The sequence below is a fragment of the Triticum dicoccoides genome, chromosome 2B, assembly GCF_002162155.2.
Source record: "Triticum dicoccoides isolate Atlit2015 ecotype Zavitan chromosome 2B, WEW_v2.0, whole genome shotgun sequence".
NCBI classification, from domain to species: Eukaryota; Viridiplantae; Streptophyta; class Magnoliopsida; order Poales; family Poaceae; genus Triticum; species Triticum dicoccoides.
Genome location: NC_041383.1, coordinates 626,748,663 through 626,757,088, shown reverse-complemented (window position 1 = coordinate 626,757,088; position 8,426 = coordinate 626,748,663).

Here is an 8,426-nt window from a genome sequence, read left to right as displayed (position 1 = left end):
TTTAAATATGTTCAAACTTGTTTAAATAATAACAGTAATATTTTTTTATAAGACAGTAGCATTTAAAAAGCTGTTTGATACTTATTTTTTTATAAGACGGTGCGAGGGGTGCGGGGGGTCGGCGGCGGCGGTTGAGTAGGGGAATCGAGGGTGCGGGGGGTCGGCGGCGGCGGCCGATGGACTGGTGGGATAGCGATCGAGATGGAGGGGGATCGAGATCGAGTGTCCATGAAATTTAAAAATATTCATGATAGTTCAAAAAGTACCCATGAAATACAATCAAGAAATGAAGGCTACGATTTAAATACAATCGATCTTAGCTAGCTATCTGTTCACAATCTTCTTGCCCTTCTTTTTCGCAAATGGAGTTCTTCTGTGGAATGGACGTCCTTTAGGTAGGGTGGTCCTGCTTCTTCTTGTGGTGTATGCTGCTACTTCATCATCGTCGTCATGTTCGATCCTCGGGTCGCCGTACTTGTCGAAGTCTTGCTCATTGGCTACTCCATCCATTCCGATGATCTTCCTTTTGCCTCTCCTCACGACAACACGACTGGGCTTTGGCGGGTCGGTAATGAAGAAGCATTGGTCCACTTGGGAAGCCAGTACCCATGGCTCATTTTTCGCGGTGACGTTTGCGCCTGCGGTCTTGGATTTGGCTTCGGGTATAACCATGGTGGTGAAATACCGGTCTTCTTTTATGACGTTCTTGGCCCATCTGACACGGAACATCGGGACCTTCTCTCCAGCGTAGCTCAGCTCCCAGATCTCCTCGATCCTTCCGTAGTATCTGTCCTTGTCGTTACCGGTGTAGGATTCCATCGTTACCCCGGAGTTCTGATAACCATCGCTCTTCATGTCCTTGCCCTCGGTGTAGAATGTGTAGCCGTTGATATCGTACGCCTCATAGGTCATCAGGTTGTGCTCGGCGCCCTATGACAAGGCGAATATGAGTTGTTCTTCTGCGGAAGAATCCTCATGTAAAGGGTACGACAGAAGCTTCTGCTTGAACCAACGAGTGAAACATGAGTTGTGCTCTTTGAGTATATCTCCATCCGTCCTCTGTTGGCCTCGGTCATTGTACGTCTTCTTAATAAAGGTTTTGTGCTCTACCACCCAAGGATCGACCACGTCTATGTGTTGTAGCGCGACTAGGTTTGCTCTTTCAAAGTCGGCGAGTCGACCCTCGAAGTCGACATGCATTTCGCGGCGACCCTCATGGTGACCCCATCCAGCGAGCCTGCCGAGGTGCCTGTTGACGGGCAGACCAACGGGGTTCTCGATGCCTAGATAATTCGTGCAGTAGGAGATGCACTCTTCGGTCAGAAAGCCCCTGGCTATGCTTCCTTCTGGACGTGACATGTTGCGAACGTATCCTTTGATGACACCATTCATCCTTTCGAACGGCATCATGCTGTGCAGGAACGTCGGCCTGAGTTGGATGATATCCTCCACTATATGGACCAGCAGATGCACCATAACGTCAAAGAACGCGGGCGGGAAGTACATCTCAAGCTCGCATAGTATCACCACGATCTCTTCCTGTAGCCTTCTGAGTTGCCTCACGCCAATCGACTTCCAAGAGATGACGTCGAAGAAGTTGCATAGGCCAAATAGCGTTTCACGGACGTGCGCGTCCATGATCCCATGGATTGCAACTGGAAGTATCTGCGTCATCAGCACGTGACAGTCGTGAGACTTCATCCCGCTGAACTTCTGCTTCGCTGGGTCTAGGTATCTACTTATCTTCCCCGCATAACCGTAAGGAAGTTTTACTCCTAGGAGGCAAGTGAAAAACTGCTCGATCTCCTCCTGACTTAGAGTGAAGCACGCGGGAGGGTAGTCATTTCCGGTCTTCTTGGCCTTTTTGCGGGAGTGAAGCACGACTTTCTGTGTCCTGCTTCGCCTCATCATCATCATCATCATCATCATCATCATCATCATCATCATCATCATCATATATAGCGTGAAGCTCCTGCCTGATGCCCATTGATTTCAAGTCTGCCCTTGCTTTCGGCCCATCTTTGGTCCTCTCTGGCGTGTTGAGCAGGGTACCAAGCAGACTCTCGCACACATTCTTCGTGATATGCAGGACATCAAGGCTGTGAGGCACACGGTGGATCTTCCAGTACGGCAAGTCCCAGAAAACAGACCTTGTTTTCCATACCTTCAGCAGCGGCTCTGGCGCCTTTCGCTTCTTTCCCGGCTCTGGCGCCTTTTGCTTCTTTCCCGGCAGTGGGCAGTCTTTCCAATTTTTCAATAGCTTGTCTATTTCCTCGCCGCTCCTCGTACACGGGCGTTTTCGGGGTTCGGTTTCACCATCGAACAGATCCTTGCGTTTCCTCCACGGGTCATCGTCGCGAAGCCACCTTCGATGTCCCATGAACACGGTTTTCGAAGACCCGGGATCTCTATCTAGCTGGCGATACGTTGTGTCATCCATGCACCTTACGCATCTAGAAAATCCGTGGACTACCTGCCCCGCAAGATATCCGTAACCGAGATAGTCGTGCACCATCGCGAGCAGTGCGGCTCTCATAGGGAAATATTCTTTCTCTGCGGCGTCCCACGTATTGGCTGGCGTTTTCCACAGCGTGTCAAGCTCCTCTTTCAGCAGCCCCAGATACAGATTGATGTCGTTCCCTGGTTGTTTCGGCCCTTCAATTAGCATACTCATGTGAATGTACTTCCTCTTCATGCACAACCAGGGGGGAAGGTTGTACATCCACACAAACACAGGCCAGGTGCTATGTGTGCTTCTCTGGCTGCCAAACGGATTGACTCCATCGGTGCTCGCGCCCAGCACGATGTTCCTTGGATCGTTCCCAAGTTCTGGGTATTCAAAGTTCTATGCTTGCCACTTGTCACATCCCTAGCTTCTGGTAATGCTCTAGGCTAGCTTCATGTGTGCATCATGTCTATATTCCGAAAGTTGAAATGAGGAAATTGAAAGCCTCGGAAATCATTTTAATAAAGGGGCAAGAAACCCTAAAATTGCAATCAGTAAATCCAAAATGCCCTAGAAATAGTTCTGACAATTTTGGCAAGAGTTATAAATCAAACCAAAATTTTGGTACATTTCTAAGGAATTATTTGGGCTCTGATTTTAAATCAATATTTTATTTGAATTTGGAGTTATATTCATAATATATAATAAATATATTTTGAAATGCCCTGAGATATTTTATGTTTATGAGGAGTACACCTTAAGTGACATAAAATTATCCAGGGGAGTTTTGGCACTGTTTTCAAATTTGTTTGAATTTGAATTCAGTGGCAATTAAATAGAAAACAGAACAGAAATATAAAAAAATAAAAGAGAGAAGCCCAGCCACTTACCTGGCGCCTACCTGTGCGGCCTGCTGCAGAAACCGGCCCAGCCCATCTCCACTCCCCCCCTGTCGTCTTCCTCCTCGCCAGAAGAACCGAGGCGTGGCGCGCGCCCGAGAGCCCCGGCCACCTCCTGCTTACCTGCTCGCCGCTGGAGGCACCCGAGGGTGCCACGCACTCCCCTCGACCCCTTGCACCTCTCGCCACTCTCCCGTGTCTCTCCCTCCGTCCCTATCCCCCTCTGCCCCCTCTCTCTCCCGTGACCGAACGGAGCTCGTCGCCGCCGCTCGCCGTAGCCACACCTACCGGCCACCCCACGCCTCACCGACGCCCCAGGAAGCTCCACCTCGCCTCCCTCTTCATCCTCACCCAGACGAAAGGCACCGGAAGCCCCTGGATGCCGCTAGCTCCGCCGTTCCCCTCCTCGACCACCGAGGACCGCCGCCGTCGATTTTCCGCCGTCGCCGCCTCCCCGAGCTCGCCGTCTGCTCCAACCGACCCCCCGTGAGCTCCTCCACCGCTTCCCCCTCTTCCCCGCTTCATTTGATCGCCGTAGCCGTCGCCCCCTTTATGGCCGAAACGCGCCGCCGCCTGAGCTCAACGTCGGCGTTGCTCCGGTGACCATTTGGTCACCCTGGCGTGCCTAACTCGCTCCCCGCATCGCGTAGCGCTCTGCTAGCCCTTCACCTCGCTCGTTTGCACACCGTAGCACTAACCCGCCCCAACCCCGAGCTCCGGCCGCCGCCTCGGGCTCCACTCCGGCGAACTCCGTCCACCCCCGCACCTCCCGTTGGTTCCCCTAGATGCGCGCGAGCACGGGCTCCCTCTTGGTGCCCTCAGCGCGACCAGCCGCGGGCTGTAGCTCCGTCCCCGAGCATCTCCGGCGAGCCACCGCCGTGCTTTTGGTCGCCGGCATCGACCGCTGACGTGGCCGTGATTAGGGCCTAAACATACCGCTAACCAACCCCCTGGGTCATTGACGTATGGGCCCCACGCCCTTATTTAATCTTTATTATTTTCTGTTAAGTTTTAACCTAACCACCGTGGACCCACACGTCAGCTTTGACCAAGCTGACGTGGCCGTTGACCTGGTCCCACCCGTCAGCCACACAAGCCAGCGTTGTGTCAATGACTAGTGGACCCCACTGGTCAAGTTTGACCCGAGGCAGCCCTGTTGACTCTACTGAGGTCAGCATGACGCCATGCTGACGCAATATTCCTTTTCTGGAATTTAGTTTATTTTATAAATAATTCAGAAAATTCCAGAAATAGCTAAAATTTCAATAAATCATAGAAAATTAACTGTAACTCCAAATGAAATAATTTATATATGAAAAATTATCAGAAAAATCCAATCTATCCATCTATACCAGTTTCATGCATGTTAGAAAAACTTATAGCAGCTGTTTAGCACAATTCAATTAAATGGCATTTAAATAACCACATGTGGAGTTTGAATTTGAATCCTGGATTCAAACCAACTTCATTTAATCTGGTTTAGTTGCATCAGCACAAATCACATCATATTGCCATGTCACATTCATGCATCATATTGTCGCATTGCATTGATTGCATTCTTCCTTGTTTGCCGGTAATTGTCCCCTCTCGATAGACGTGTACCGGCGATGTGATCGTTGACACTGATGAAGACTCAATGCTATCTTCAGAAGTGCCAGGCAAGCAAAACCCCTTGTTCATTCTGATAAAATCCCACTCTCTCGCTCCTGCTCTCTTTTACTACATTAGGACAAAAACGACATATTTGTTACTTGCTGCGGTAGCTGAACCCCTTTATCCGTTGCATGACCTGTCATTGCCACCGTAAATAGATGAAACCCACTAGCATGAGTAGGAGTTGTTTGAGCCCTGTTGTGCCTACTCATTCATGCTTGTTTGTCATGCCTGCTACTGCCTAGAGTTGAGTCAGGTCTGATTCATCGGGGATGAATCAGAGGCGTGTGAACATGTCCTACTGTGTGTGAGCTAAGTGTGTGAACACGATTTGGTAAAGGTAGCGGTGAGAGGCCATGTAGGAGTACATGGTGGGTTGTCTCATTGAAGCCGTCCTCAGGAACTGAGTTCTGTGTTTGTGATCCATGATTCAGCTACTACCATACATTGGGCCCTGAAATATGACCCCGCTCGACTTCTTATTCACCCTTGTCCTCTGTCCAGGAGTTGCAAGTAGTTTCTGGTGTTTGTAGTATGCTGGAGGCCGTGGACAGCGCTGACCGTAGGGGTGGGCTGTGATGCGGTAGGAACGTGGCCGGGTATACCGGGTGCCCGTTTGGTGTCACGGAACCCTGTTCACATCATTTGGGGCTGTGAGCGAAACTCCGGCCGGATCTCCTCATGGATGGAACCCGAATAGGCGATAAACCTGGACTAGAGACTTGAGTGTTTAGGTAGGTCGTGGTCTACACCCACGTCGGCTTTCGCTTGAAGTCTGCCGAGCACATGTCGTGTGCAGACGCTACGTGGTGGAAACATGTATGAAGAAGTACACCCCTGCAGGGTTAACATCATCTATTCGAATAGCCGTGTCCGCGGTGAAGGACTTCTGGGTTGCTTATATCAGTTCATAGACAAGTGAAAGTGGATACTCTAAAATACGCAAGATAAGCGTGAGTGCTATGGATGGCGTTCTCGTAGGGAGATGGGAGCGGATCCATAGTGGTGTATTGATATGGTGAATATGTGGACTCGTGTGCGCCACCTCAAAAGAGTTACTTGCAGTCGTAGTTTAGGATAGCCACCGAGTCAAAGCTGGCTTGCTGCAGTTAAACCCCACCATCCACTTGGTTGATAATGATGCATATGTAGTTAGTTCTGATGTAAGTCTTGCTGGGTACATTTGTACTCACGTTTGCCTATTTTATGTTTTTGCAGAGAGACTTCGGTCTCACTAGTAGTTCCGCGTGGACTTCGACGTTTAGCTTGTTACCTCAGCTACGATCTTGTGCCTCGGCAGGATTGGTAGATAGTCAGGCTTCTCAGCCTTTTCCATTTATAGATGTCTGTACCCAGACATGATAGCTTCCGCTTGTGCTTTGATTTGTATGCTTTGAATGTTGGGTCGTGAGACCCCTGTTTGTAATATCTCGCTCCTCGGAGCCTATTGATTAAATACTTGAGTTGTAGAGTCATGTTGTGATGCCATGTTGTATTTGCACATATCGAGCATATTGTGTGTATGTCATTGGAATGCTTGGTATGTGTGGGATCTGACTATCTAGTTGTTTATCTTTAGTAGCCTCTCTTACCGGGAAATGTCTCCTAGTGTTTCCACTGAGCCATGGTAGCTTGCTACTGCTCCGGAACACTTAGGCTGGCCGGCATGTGTCCTTCTTCGTTCCTATGTCTGTCCCTTCGGGGAAATGTCACGCGGTGAATACCGGAGTCCTGCTAGCCCGGTGCTACAGCCTGGATTCATTCGCTGATGACCGACACGTTCGATGTTGGGTCATGGATGCCTGTCCCTGTAAGTCTGTGCCACTTTGGGTTTACGACTAGCCATGTCAGCCCGGGCTCCTTATCATATGGATGCTAGCGACACTGTCATATACATGTGCCAAAAGGCGCGAACGGTCCCGGGCAAAGGTAAGGCGACACCCGTGGGAATACCGTGAGTGAGGCCGCAAAGTGATATGAGGTGTTACATGCTAGATCGAGGTGGCATTGAGTCGGGGTCCTGGCACCACTGGCTCGCATCCTTAGGGTGACTCAGCATCTTGTCTTTTTTATCTATCTCCGGATCATTTGCGTCATCTTCTCGCTTCTTCTCCTCCCTATCCGCGTGCCAACGCAGGAGCTTTGCTACCTTAGGATCCGCGAAATACCGCTGCAGAGGAGGAGTGATCGGAAAGTACCACACCACTTTTCGAGGAGCTTTCTTCCTCTTCTTGTATCGAGTGACACCGCACACCGGACATATGGTAGACTCCGCGTGCTCGTCCTGATAAATGATGCAATTGTTCATGCACACATGGTATTTCACGTGCGGTAAATCCAGAGGACACACGATTTTCTTCGCCTCCTCCAAACTGGTCGGGCACTTGTTCCCCTTGGGAAGACGTTCGTGCCAGAATGACATGTTCTCGTCGAAGCATGCGTCGGTCATTTTGTGTTTTACCTTCATCTCCAGAGCCATGAGCCTTACTTTCAGGCGGGTATCCTCGGGCCTGCATCCTTCATACAATGGAGTAACCGCGTCTAACTCAAGTTGATCCATCTTGGCTTTCTCTCGGGCGGCAGCTCTTGCGTTATCCGTCTGCTTGAGAAGCAGCTCTTGAATATGAGGGTCCTGCACCCAGCCCATCGATGGTCCAGCGTCGTCTGCTCCGCCGGCATCATCGTCATGTCCTGCATCTTCTATATGATGACTGTGTACAGCATCACCATCGTGATCATCTCCTAGGGATTCTTCGTCTTCTCGCCCCCCCGAGCCGCGGTGGTTGTCTTGCTGCCCTTCCTCATTTCTTGCCCGGCCCCCATGGACGACTTCGTAGTCATCTTCATCACCTTGCCACCGATAGCCATCCATGAAACCATGCAAGAGCAGGTGGTCCCGCCCCTGCCCGGAATCCGGGTCCGCAATAAGGCTATTCAGCTTGCATCTTTGACACGGACATCTTATCTCCGTCTCGTTCTTTTGAAGCATCTCGGCCTTCGCGGACCTCAAAAACCTATTCACGATGCCTTCGGTCATCGTGCGGACCATGGTCGCCTGCGGGGTAGAGCAAAATGATATTTTAGAACCAAGAAAAAATTTGGCATGACTTTCCCTAAAAATAGGACCAAAAAGAATGCTTAATGCCAAAATTCTCGCCGAAACGGAAATGAATCAACATTCCGGCAAAATATTGGCAACTATCGCATTTCAAATACCGGTACACCTCCAAACACAAACACATATGCAACACCACAAACATATGCAACACCACGAACATACATAGATCTAGATAGGCCATAAAAAGTGCATGTGCACATTGTTGTAGGGAGAACAACATAAATATAGCTTCCCCCTTACTTACCTAGCAAAACAAGGTAACTTAACCACTTAATTTGAATGAATCTATGGTGGAAATGAGGTGAAAAAG